Raw genomic sequence first — 14,356 nt, 5'->3', positions numbered from 1 at the left:
AGAGCAACTCAGCAGCGGTACAAATGGGAGTGTGTGTGCAGTTTAATGCATTAATTTCTTTGTCCAGATCTTTTCAGCCACACACGATTAAAATAGGCAGGCAACTGTTTAAATGTCTAGCCACCAGGGTGCAACAGCTTGAAGTCAATATGTGGCTGTTAACAGTAACTGGCATACTCAGCACTTCTTTGGCAATGTGCACCTGCCTTAGATCAATTCAGTGATCAAGGAACACGAAGAATACTGATGGAGTACATTTTCTTGATTATCAAGTGTTCCTTTCCCCGATGTTGGACTTTCCAGGGGTACAGACATTGGGTATAACAGGTGAAATATTGTGCACGATCAGCAGGGGGCACTGCAGTACCATGCATCAAGCCAAAACTAAAGTGCTGCAGAAACTTTGTTGCTGCTCTGCAGAGTCATGCCCACTGAATGATATGACACATTCATTCATATTTCACTGTGAGAACATTCAGAGATTACTTCCATCTAGTATCCTGGAGCAAAATTAATCCAAGATCTATGCTATGTTATCTTTCTGCGGATTATATTGAGTTTAGGGGTGTATTTTGGAGTTGAATTTATTTCCACTTGCAGAAAGTAAATATATTGTGTGTAAGCAATGAATAAATGAAAGGATTTATCTAGTGTAACCTTGAAAGTACAAAGAACATTGTGATATTGTACACTGTTTGAGAAAAACAACAGTACAGCTTTCTTTGACTTCACAGTGCTCAATATGGACTTTAATATGGATTAGGATTTTTTTTAATTGCCTCACTTAAAATTAGAAATACAAGAAGTCAAATTTGACCCTGAGTAAACGGCTGAGTGCACTTTGTAGACTTTTAGGTTTGCCAAATGATTTGAGAGCCTGATCAAAACTGGGATTTTAGCACTGACACAAAAGTTTGAAAAAATGCTTTGAATTATTCGCTTAAATATGTACCTGTGATGGGTACATTGCCAACCAACTTACTGCATTTGTACTTAGTACTGAGATGCATCAACAAAAAATCTATATAGTGATGAAATAGATTGTCAATTAAATACTATCTGTGTATACAGATCCATGTAGGGTGGTGGATATGCAGCAATGGGACACCTGGAATCAGACCCATAGCGGCTGCAAAGGCCTTAGGCTATACGGGGTGCACACTCTTACAAGTAAACTAAAGGTCACCCCACCTTTGCATTTTTTACATAGTGAGGCATTTTAGAAAGCATGATGGAATTGTGGAAGCAAAAAAGATGTGACTGGCGTGATATTTAATACAGCAATGTTGGCCACTAGTGTGGCTTTAGACAAATGCTTTGGCAGTGCTTTTCGTCTTCCTTGAGGTAGCTGGTAACTGCTAACAGCTACTCTATAAATCTCCCACTGTAGGTCACACTCATAACACTAAACCCCACACCTGTGCCACCCATGATGCTCCTGTTTGTACAGACACTGCTTTGGTGCTGTTACTACCTCCTGTGGCAGCTGAAAAGTGAGACAATTCTGTCCCTCCATTTCGGGATCGCATCTGTGGCGACCACCTCCCCACATATGCCATTATGGCGAGGTGGCTCAGTGATGCGATATTTCCACCTTAAACAGGCAGTGTAAAAGGGGCTTCTGTCTCAGTCTCTCTCTATCACACACAGCAAGCAGCTTTATTTTCAGAACTGCTGCACTCAAGGTTTCTGTTATTCGGCTTTTGACCAGGAAAATCTGTTGAAGTCCACCATATTTGAATCTCTCTAGTCACATTGTCTAGTAAAAACATTTTCCTCGGAGAATATGCGGACCTAGCACTGTGTCCTAATGGCAGGCAAGCAAGTGTCTCTCTGTCCACACTGAATCCTTTAAATATGCACCTCTGTTACATCATGTAAACAAACCACTGTACCTAACTGCTTTGTGCTCCTGGAAAAAAAACAAGTAGTTCAGCTGTGCGCTCGAGATTACTCATGATGTTACTCCTTAAAAAATAGATGAATAGTCGCTATAGATCTATGTTTGTACTTTTAAACAAAATTTGTGATATTTACTGGAAAAACTTTCAACTGTGGTTTGCCAGTTGGTGCTCGTTTTACAAAACCCTGAGTCGTGAATCACTACAGTTTGTGTTGTCAGAACAAATGTGCAGAAGTAGAAATACCTCAGTATTTAAGGGGATGATTGGAGTTTCCTCAAGCGTCTGAGGTGAAACAGCCTCTTTCTTGGTGTTCTCCCCACCAAGTCAGCCATGGTGATTTGGACACAAAGGTACTTGAAGCTGTCCACCCTCTTCACAAAGGACCTGTTGATATTAAAGAGGGCATAGTTCCTTCCCTGCTTCTTCCCAAAGTCTATCATCCTCTTAGTTTTGCTGTTGTTCAGGAGTAAGTTGTTGTCTTGACAACAGCAGGTCAGGTTCACTCTACTTCCTACAGATAGTCCTTTTCATTGTTATCTGTGATGAGGCCCACCACAGCGGTGTCATCAGCAAACTTTATGATGGTTTGGGAGTTGAGAGTGACTATATGTTGTCAACTTAGTATCGCAGTCTGGATGTTCAGGGTTCCCACATATTGTCATGGACAAAATTTCAAAACATTTTCATTACTTTACAAGGACCCATGATAAAATTTCCATTTTGCAAAAGCATCCACTTCACTGTGTATATGGAATTGCAACCCTGTTACGGTACTTCCCTACACAAGTGTAGGGGAGTCTCACTTCCCATGAGAAACGCTGCCACACTATGTCACAATACACGTAACCTATCATAAAGGAGAAAGCTTGAAAGCACGCGGCAGTTATGGAAAATGAGAATTGTGAAAGTTTACTTACTTGACTTGGTGGGTCTTGAGGTGCAACTATTTCACATCATAATGTCGATGCTGAAATGATATGATTCGTAGCCCAAAGTTGATGCAAACCATAGCTACGTTGTGACAACAGCTAACTTAGAGAAAATAACTTTGCCTTTTATGTTACATTTCGTTGTTATCCCAAGAAGATTTCTGTAAAAAATGATTTTGTTACACACCACAAAATGTCATTACTTTCCCAAAACTTCCAATGATTTATACCAATTCCATGACTTTTCCAGGTTTTCCATGACTGTGGGAACCCTGGATTTTTGTTTTAGTCTTTACCAATTGTTATATAGCCTAAAAAGAACATGGACACATTTCTAAGATAACACAAGGACCCATCGGTGAATTGGAGCAGTGGTTAGACTGACAGATTAAAGCATGAGAAATTTTAGGTTAGCGGGTGTAAATGCATTGATACAACATCAATCACCTGCTTTTGTGTTGCAGCCAAGGGTTTCCAGGTTATCACACAACTGAACAGCTCTCCTGTCATTGGCTGGCTCAGGCAAAGCCGCTGCAGTATTCCCTGTAGCGGCATTCCTGCTCCCTGGAGGATTTGATGAAGGATGTCGTCAGTAATGAGTGCTTTTTTGCTTTCTGACCAGATATTAGGTTGGAAGGTCTTCTGTTATTTCTTTGTGACTTACCATTAGCTGGAGGACACTGTTACGGAGAACATTTAAAGTATCTCACACACATTAAATCCAGTCAGGTATTTACTCTTAATTCCATATTTTAGCTCTGATTTTGTTTACCTGCTTCAAAAGGCATGTTTCTTGATGTTTCAGTGTCACTCCACTCTCCTTCACACTCTCTCAGTTGTTTCTTGTAAAGTATTATCTGTCCTTTCAGTATCAGTAGTATGTTTTGAGTACAATGGTTCAAAACCAGAGTAAATGCAAGAATTTGAAAGAGTGAGTTTGCCACTGAATGTGAGTTGGGCAGAAAGAAGGGAGAGTAGTGTTTTCATTACAGATAATCAAGTCAAGGTTTTGCTTTTATTCTCCAAGCATAGTCTGTTGTCAATAGAAACAGGAGTGCAGTGAGGATGATAATAAAGGACAAAAAAACAAACAAGTTTGAGGGAAAAACAAGCAGAAATTGTAAAGGGAAGACAGAATGAAACTACTATCAGAGAGCTGTCTCTCTATCAAGTGTCTGTCTCCTTCCTCCTTCATGATGTGTTCCCATGCCTAATTGGAGATGCAGTGTAGGTAATGAACCTGTTTATAGACTCATTATTACGATATTCAGCATTAGCATAAGGTATTGTGGACATACAGGGTGAGGGCTGTGCAGAGAAGAATGGAAGAAAATGAAATACATGAAAAGGGACAATTGAGAATTATGGAAGGGAAAATATCATTGTCATGAATCTGCATACTTTGATGTAAAAAGATATGTCGCAGGTGTACTTTGATGTCTCCTTACACATGCTGATTGTTGTGACCACGATAATTGGGCCCCTGTCGGCTTGTGTTGTGCCATGAATGCTCATTAAACACCTGCCAAACAGGGGAGTATAGCCTCGTAAAGCCAGGCTGCTGTACATCTTGCAAGCTCAGTTTTTTACTGCAAGGTTGAACATCATGAGCAAAGCAGAAATTGTGAGCTAGTGTTGTGAGGCTAAAGCTAGCAAGGCACCTTGTTAAAGTAACTGCTGGCTTTCAAGAAAGGTGACATTTCAACCGTAAGGACGGACAACTGTAGATAAAAAATATACATGAGAAGATGTGAGAGTTTATCCTCACTCTCTAATCTCTAGTTTAGCGGATGCTTTCGGGTAGTGACATGATGAGATTGTCGTGACAAGCTGCAGTGATTAATCGCTTACTTGACAGCTATGAAATTAATCACCAACTAATATATAAATCTATTTATCTTTTTTCAATGAAAAATTCAAAAGCCTCTGACACAAGCTTCTTAAAGGGATATTTGGCGATTTCTAATCAGCTTTGTATCATATCAATGGGGGTGGTAGGTGGAAATTAACTATGGTAAACGTTCCTCCATCTAACCAGTGCCCAGATCTTCCTGCTCATCTTTCAGCTCAAATACACCGGATGTGGGCTAGATGTCTCTAGGGCTATTGCTCAAACTACAGATTGTATACTCACATTTTCCAATACCTGCAGTGCCAGCACCTACACAAAGAATATAGAAGCGGATCAAGAGAGAGAGCTGCCCCTCTCTCTTTCGCTCTCAAACTCAGACCAAACTCTGATCAAACTGTAAAACTAGACAGCACTTAATCAATATAAACCAAGATTTTGTCACTGTATTATCTACTTCTTACCTAAAATGTCTTCAGAAACATATTTAATGCTCTGTTTGATGTACTGGAATTTGTGAACAGGAAGTGGGCTCCATATTGTTTCATGTATTGTTAAAACGTAGGTTGAAAAAAAATGTGATCAATTGGTAAAACTAAGCAGTGCTGATCAAATGTTTCTGTCACTGCATTGCTCATTTCTTGCCTCATAAACATAGTTTAGCTTATTGTTTAGCTGTAATTTGAGAATTTTTGGTTACCAGCCACCTACCATATTGTTTCCTGTGGGGAAAAACAGACAAGCTTGAAATACGTCACCCACCAGTGAGAGTGTTTTTTGATGCGGCACAGAAATTTCTGTAAGTTGTAGGTTATCTAGCTCTTGAGTATAAGCGAATCCTCTAGCCCCTTTTCACTCTTTTCTGTAGTCATGTAGCACCAATATCAAAAGCAATTGTGTCTTGCTACTGCATAGACAGCCCAGTTCTATGAAAAGACCGTCTTTACAGCAGGGAAATACTTGGTTTCTTTACTTTAGGACAGTAGATTTAATATCTTTGTATTGTTGTGGATTAAACAAGGCAATTAAAGAACTTATATTTGGCTTTTTGAAATACTGATTTACATTTGTCCACCATTTTCTGACATTTCATTGACCAAACAACAAATCAGAGAAGCGAGAAAATAATCAGCAGATTAATTAACAATCAAAAGAGTCGTTAGCTGCAGATAGCAGGATTGATCTGCTTACAGCTGAAAGAAACGGTCCAGCTTTGAGTCTGTATCCATATTGTAGGTAGTTATTGTTTTCCCTGGCATCGGCATAATCACAAGTCTCCTGCGTCGACTTTACGTTTCCAACCCAACCAGTAAGGTTTTTCACACTGCAGGAGTCTGGTAAGCCTAGTTGAAATTCCATTTACGCAATAAATACTCAGCATGAAATTCTATTAGTTACAAACTGTGCACTAACACCACAACCTTAATTCTTGTCAAGCTGTAATATAAAACATGGTAATAGATTCACCTGTTTTAACCCGTGGTTAAATACTTGGAAGTAGTGCATATTTTGATGCTGGTGACTCACTCACTCATACTTAATGGCACAGTGTTTTCTCTTTGATTTAATGAGCTTCGTTATGTTCTGACTCCTCTGAGTTTTAGCTGTTTTTTTTCCAATGCTGATTCAGTGACAGGGACTGCTGTCGTCTTGCTTGTGGAGAAGAACATTGCCATAAAGGGTTGTTAGGTTCTCTAGGATCACGTGTGTGATCCACACGTCATATCTCGCTATTTCACATTGCAGTTCGACACTTTACTTGAGGCTTATCTGGACAACTTTTGGCACCAAAGTAGTCTCTCTTGTGTTTACAGCACCTCCTCAGCTATTTGTCCTTACAGTCAAATCTGCTTCACACCACAACCAATGGTATTATCTCAGCCAAGATTCCCCGATGCTGATCCATTTGAAGCAGAAGAAAAAGAGCTGACGGGAGGCGAAAAGTAACTCTGTTTTTAAAGGCCAGCCACTTTCACTGTGTGTATATGTGTGTGTGCTGTCCTTTCTCTAATTGACCAGCTGTGGCTACGTGTTCTGCCTCCTTAAAACCCCCATTGATCTCATGGCCGTTTCACAACAGGCCTTATTGCTTTGCTTGTACTCTAGGTTCCAGCCGTCCGTAACGCCTCTGAAGAGGAGAGAAGGAAACAGTGGGGACTGTGATTGCAGAGTGAGTGAGGATAGAAGAATTTCAGCGAGAGAGAGAGAGACAAGTGGAGAAGAGAGATGGATGTAGAGGAAAATATTGAAGGAAACTGAAAGTCAGCTAGGGGATAGATGATCAGGAAGGGCAAGATGTTTTTATGAATTTCAGTCCCTTATGAAAACAATTTATAGTGTAGATTAAATGTAATTTATATAGAGCGATCTTGCTCAGGAACCTACTTGATACAGTGTGCAGGAATCAATAAATGGATACCTGCACAAATGAATTGCTAAAGATTTCCAATGATAAAGCAGCATGCAGAAAAATGTCCTGCAGGTTGCAGTTATTAAAATGTAAATGTACCCACATTTCTTGAATGTCAAATCCAGTGACAGCAATATAGGCTAAGTGGAGTACATTAACGTATCCTCATCTAAAATATATAATTTTAGAGCTATCTAGGTGTCAAGTAGTCTGAAGCGCATGCCACATAACCTCATGTTCTGGGTTTGTTACCCCTCTCGCTTTCAACTTCTTTGTGTCTTAGAAAAGCAAAAATCTTTTTAAACAAATAAAACTGTAATTGGCTTTAGCTGTGGGCTAAGGTCGCAGAGTGTGGTACTTTTAAACTTGGCTGGCTTTGGATGCAGCTTAAGCACATTTTCAAGGAGAAAAACTTGGGAAAGTCTCGGTTAACAGAATTCCCTCCGCTTTATAGTCGATGCAAAAGTGGAACTGTGCCAAACATCCCACACCTCAGAGTTCCTCTTGCTCTCTAATGTTATGCGAACTTTGACCTTTCTTCCTCCAGGACTCTTCTACGGGGTTGTGGGCCAGGGTCAAGGCCATTAAACCTGGCTTAATAAGCTGCTGAGCCCCCTCTGCCCACCCCCACAGGTCCATGGGAGGTCTGAAGGTCCAGAGTCAGCAAAGTCAGAGTCTGGTCCTGTCAGCAACCTTCAGAAACGGTTTGAGCAGTGTGCCTCTGTAGCACCTCATCTTCATAATACACGCTGAACCCTATTGATGTGTAGCCAAATACTTGAAGCAACTTTTTTTCTGGTAATTTTGTATAAACCTTTGACATTTTTTATTTAAAAACTGGCATATTTCCAACTTTTTCCTCACTGACCTTTTTGTAACAGTAGCCATTAGCCCCTTTTACACTGCTTATTCACAGTGGGAGTGTTGCATCTTTATAAAAAGTACAATTCTGTAATAGGGTGGCAGAGTTGTCTCGAAGCAGCTAGCAGCACTTAGCATCTAACTCATCTAAAGAGGAAGAACAGCAGCAGAAAATGTCTGCAACTTGGGAGACAGTGAGGTCTGGGAGCTTATTATGTTTTGTTCACATGAAATCAGGCAGACAGCAGATGAAAAACACCGTCTGGACAGCATGGAAAGAGCAAACAGTGCAACAGAATGACTGGACTGTAAAACAAAACATGCATGATAATTATGATGCGATGCTGATGCCACATTGTTAACAAAGAGTGGAATAAAATAAATTGAATAAAATAATTGTGCGTGTTATATAAGTTTTACAGTAAAGTCCAGTCCTAGTCCAGACAGTGTTTTTTTGCCTTGTGTGAAGGATCTGTGTAACATCTGGTTGTAAATTCTATCATGAAGGATGGCTAAAAGTTAAATATTTTATCTTAAAACTTCAGTGCATATGACCGTTACCGTTGCTGGTATTCTCTGCTATCCTTTTAAAGATTATTTTTTGGTCTTTTTTTGGCCTTTATTCGATGACAGGACAACTTAAGCGTGAAAGGGGGAGAGAAAGGGGATGACGTGCAGCAAAGGGCTGAGGTTAGAATTAAACCCGTGGCAGCTGCAGCGAGGATGTAGCCACTGTACGCCTGCTCAACCACTGAGCTGCAGGGTCCGCCTGTCCTTACCTAATTTTACTGCCATGCTTTTGTCTACTACCATCTCTTTGATTTCATGTGAATACAGCATTAGCAGAGAGCGACATCATTACCATGTAACAGAGACGGTAAATTATTATTACTGCCATGTTATACCATTGTTGTTTTTTAAAAAGGGCCGATGCTGTGTCTTAAACATCATGCCCACCATGCCTCTTTTGCTTACGAGACGTGGGCATGCTAAAATCACACACTTGGGCCAGCATTATGCTGCTGTTGTTTGGTTCTTTGTAAGAAAGTAAAGGCGGCATAATGAAGGGACTTTGTAGCAGCCCTGGTGTGCAAACTGTATAAAACGGACTATTGTTCTGAGTAGACAGCACAAAAATTTGAAGTAAATTATGCACAGGCATGTTTGGGCAAGCATTGCTACTGAAGAACCTCTAAAACAAGCATGTTGGACCATGACTGCAGGCAACACTTCATAGGGTTTATACTCACTGGGATTTTAGCTTCTGTGGTGACACCAGAGATAAGTTATCTTTCTCATTTTGGTTTGCACTGCAGAGTGCATATTTTGCACATTTTCGTCTTTTTCGGAGTTTCATTACTTTTAAGATATCAACACTTCAGTGTAATTGATGTTTGACCATTTTGTGCCAATACATTTGGACTTCAGGGTGATTTGCATTAGTTCTCTTCAGTTCTGCGAGTTCATTCTCTCTTTGCATACCAGTCGTGGCATTGTGTTTTTTCTTTGTTCCAGCAAACTCATGCCAGATTGGCAGCACTGTATAACCTGCAGCCTAATTGGCTGCATTATGTAAACCAGACATCGAAGACGATATCAATTACAAACCTTCTCACTGTGTCATTAATCAGAAAGGTTTTGTTGTGATGAGGTTTCGAGATTTATTGTTTTATTCTGAGCCAGTGTAAGCCAGATGGGTGTGTGGAGAGTTGAGAATATCGGTTGGTCAGTTTGCTGTGGTGCAGATTTTGGTTTTCTTAGGGATATTAGTTGTGTTTTGTGCATATATGTGTAAGAGAATATGTCTCATCAGCCTTTGTAGCCTAACAGCACCCTAAAAATGACTGCTGGGATCCCTTTCTGTTGCAAAATAGATTTTGTGTGTAATTATGATGCAAAAATACACTACATGTGTTCACTTGACATACTTGAATACACCTTCATCTGTAGAAACTGTGCCATTTTTACATCTTCCAATTATAGGTATATTGTGTGGCTTGATACTTCACTTATTATTCTCGTTTTACTTTAGATCCACACTTTGCGTCTGATTAAAATTCATTTAACACTGTAAATGTCACTGTCACCTGTGTTCTGAAAGCACTTTATCCAAATTAGCAATGCAGATGATAAAACCAGTTCATGTTTAGCACTGGAGTTTGTTCCACAGTGTCTTACTCTTGCGAGTCAATGCATTTTTAATGTGGACTTATTTTCAACTGAATAATTTAGTGCATGGTCAGCAGCAGGGGTGATCCAGAATCTATCTGATGGGCAGAAAGAGCACAGGAGGTGTAGCCAGTGCAGGAAGTTTGAATGGACGTGAAAATACATATTGCAGCAGTACATGTGGTTCAGTCTATACAGAGACACTTTTGGATCTTACCATGTAGCAAGAGCTGTGGCAGTATAGCCAATACATTTGTAGCTTATCTATTTTGTAGGATTACTGTAACATTTTGGTCTAAATACCAGTATGAATTAGTAACTTTTTCATGTTACTCCAGTGCTGCATTCTCAAAAAAGTATCCTCATACAGTGGTTCGTATGATATCTAACAAATTAGCACTCCCACCATTTACGTTTCAGAAAAGAGTCACGGATGGGCATCCTCACGTTATATACTTAACATGACATCATATACTTTAAAATAAAAAAAGTTTACTCGGTTACAAAGGGCACGAACAAAAGTCTAAACTTGTTTTAAGTTGCAACAACTTCACAAAATTAAGAAAATATAACTGAATTTAGGGTAAAATTAACAATAAGATATAAGAGATTATAGATTTTTTTTAAATGTGAAATGTACTTGTCAGATTTTACAGTGTATATATACTGTATGATGACATATATGATGTCAGAGGGTCTTTTTGTCCAAATTGTTATTTTGGCACTTACCTGACCGTCATTTCACAACTGATGATGCCTAAATCAAATGGCATTTTAGGGGATTCTGGGAGAGAAAAAACCCTGCCCAAATACACCTGAATTTGAACTCATTCATCTGGTTTGTGTCTATTTTCTGATGGATGCTGTGACATAGTTTTGCCGTGCTTTGGCCGTTTTCAAGGGAAGAAGGGAGAGCAACACAGCAAAACCATCAAAACATATTCAGTGTATCCCTGAGGATTAGGACTGCATTAAACGTATGAGAATATTTACTTTAAGTTAACTACATCATACTGTAATTATTAGTCAACAATATATAAGCACATACTCATCTTAATTTTGTGTTATCTTGCGTCAGATCTAGGAAGTTGTAGAGTAGACCTGTTTAAAGAGCTCTACACAGATATAGCGATGGTTGATGAAGGTTTGGTGCAATGCTTCACCTAATACCAAACGTCTGCATTTTGTCATTTAAAGACAATCACTGAATATGCAGCTGCAACATACAAATATATGCGCTGGTTTATTGTCTCTGACCCAGCCCCCTTCCCGTGCACAGCCAGGACTGTATTCATTTGTTTTATTGCATTAGAGCATTATGTAAATATGTACATTGCCGGTCTCTGGAGGGAGTGTGTGCCGATGGGGCTGAATAGAGCATCCAAAGAGGGCAATTTAACAGCCAACGATGAATGCTCGCTAACATATGTCAGCTTGTCACACACACAAGTGGACATCAGCATCATCATGCAGGGGAGCGCGTAGACCCATCTGCGATAGAGGTAGACCCGGGCATCTGGGGGCTCCGTCTCTTTCATTTACCATGGCCGGGTGCTGAGCATGGACGCAAGGTTTGTGAATGGCCTGTTATTAATGAGGCCTCATTCGGCGCAAGCAGACACCCAGGGCTGCTGCTTAGTGGCGTGCCCTCAGCCAACGTGAATAACAAAAGGCAGAGTGGGATCATTAGGCCCCCGGACGCCCGAGGGGTCCGCCACTTTAATCATGTTTGCGTAATGAATGCAGCTGCTGTGAATCACTGCTTATTCATAACGTCTCCGAAATGCAGTTGTAATGTGGTATTAATGTTGCTACTGCACTGCCAGAGGTGGTGTGTGTCTGCGTGTGTGTGTAATTGGTGAAATTGAGATGGTGTCAGTTTTTATTACTCATGGACAGTGGCCCCTGTGTTGGTTGGATAGTGTGACAATGTTATGACAAGCCCAAGGTCATGTTAGACTGATCATCACTGTGGGATTTCCCTGTTCTACTCGCATGAGCATGAGACATGAAAATTCACAAAACTAGTGCACAACTTCGATGGGAAAATGTTAGAATTGGCAGTGACATGTTAGCATGTCACCGTTGACCAACACAATAACATCTAATTGTAAAGTTTGTTTATTGTTTGTTTGTTCAAGGATCCCCACCAGAAGCACATGAATGTGCCCCTAGTCTCCCTTAAGTCCTGCACATGAAAATACAGTACAAATGTAAAATAAAACTACAAACAGCTTTTATAAAAAAAACAGTTCAGAAGTAAAATAAGAGTACAAGAAACCTAAGATATAAAATCATCAAAATTCTAGACTAATACCTAAATGAAAAGGAAAAAAAGAAATATGTAATACTAGTCTAACCAGTACAATTAGACATAGCAACAGAAAGAAAAGCACCTACAGACATTAAATTGATAAAAGGACAATAATATGGCAGACCAAGACTAAAAAGATTCATTTGAGACTTAACAGATAAATTCATGAAAGAAAACAGATAAATTCATCAAACGTATAGTAGTTATTATTACTTATTGCTCATTAGTATAATAGTTTAGTGACTTGTAGATATGGCTATGGATATTCTGTGAAAAGAAATTACATGGCCCTAGTTTTAGCTTAAACCTTTGCAATCCTGTGAGTAATTTTGAACTTGCTTTGTAATTTCTTATTCCAGACACAATGTTGAAGTCCCTGTGCCTTCTGCTAAGAGGGCAAAAGTGTTTTATGAATTAATTCTGTCACTCAAAAATGTGAGGAACTGGACTGGATATCAACAGACTGATGATTACTGTTTTGATTTTGGTTGGGTTTACAAAAAAATGTCATGGTCCAGTGTGAAGGATTTAGGGAAATTTATCGGCAGGAATGAAATTTAATATATCATAACTATGCTTTCTTTATTGTATAATCACCCAAAAATAAGAATTGTTGTGTTTTTTGTTGAATGAGCCGTTTACATCGGCATACGGAGTGGCTTCTTGTCTATGAAGATTGCTCTCTTGCACAGCTTAGCTTCTACAGTTGCCAGACATAGACAAACCAAACACTTGCTCGAGATAGGGTACCGCTGCCATAGTTAGCAGCCCCTTCACAAGTAGCAGTGTCAGAAAAACATTGATTTTTTTTAAACATAAAATTACCTTATTCAGTTTTTTTTCCAGTTTAATCACTCTGTCTGTTTTGAAGAGGAAGAGACCTCTGCGAATAATTCTGCTCCCAGTTAAAACCTCCTGAAAATTGAAAGAATCCTATCCAGAAGTTTACGCTTAGCACATGAGAGAAGTTTGAGCTGGTTGCAATCTGCAGTCCTCACCACTAGATGCCACTAAATCCTGCACATTGCTCCTTTTATGTTGTGCTTGAAAATACCACCCGGTTTCTTCTTTTCACCATCGTGCCGTCCTCAGGGGGCTGTGTACCAACCACCACAAAACCTCATGTCAGATGCTAAGATTTGTATCCTAATGTGCAGAGTTGATAACTGGGTTTGTCTGCTTTCATGCAACCTCCCTAAAGCATGTGTGATCAGGTGCCAAATGAGTGACCTTTTCCCATTTGTCCTCCTCAGAGGGGGGCTGTGCCAGCGCCAAGCATTTTCCCCCAGCTGTTGGGCTTACCAAAGCGCCACTGGAAAACAGCATGTCACTCTCTCATCTTTTTGATGTTCTCACTATGCCTTTGTACTAGTCGCGGCGACAGCGGGCGTCTCTACATGTCAACAAGTCTCAAGTAATCTAAATTAAAATGGCTAATCTTGTTATTAGGCCAGCCCTGTTGGGCCACGTGCACGTCAACGCATCTGTCTCTCAGCCTCTCCTTTTCTTTCTCTCTGTGGCTCTCAGTGGAGCCAAATGGTGCCAAAGGGATTTGGAGCAATTGTGTGCTGCCCTTGAAAAATGTACATTAGTTTTTAGAGTATAGTGTTGATTGCTGTTTTCTTTGATGCCATTGTAAATCTGCTTTCTGTCTGTGCCAATGCATCTGCCTCCTCACTATTGCAAGTTAGAATTAATCCCTAGAACGAGGCTCAGTCTTAAATAAATTTGAATTCTGTTTGGTTTGAGTCCTCAAGTACATCTGGACAGTCTAAAGAATAGAAAGCAAGGCCCCGTCCCTAAACCCTGGCTTTTGTAAACCCCAGGTCTGTTTCATGCAGACACAGGATACAAGTGTAAAGATGCTTGCTGCATTTCTATTTAGATTTCTGTCTATTTGCATATGCATAGGATGAATCA

Source organism: Plectropomus leopardus, chromosome 22, assembly GCF_008729295.1.
Source record: "Plectropomus leopardus isolate mb chromosome 22, YSFRI_Pleo_2.0, whole genome shotgun sequence".
Classification (NCBI taxonomy): Eukaryota; Metazoa; Chordata; class Actinopteri; order Perciformes; family Serranidae; genus Plectropomus; species Plectropomus leopardus.
This window is presented reverse-complemented; position numbering follows the sequence as displayed.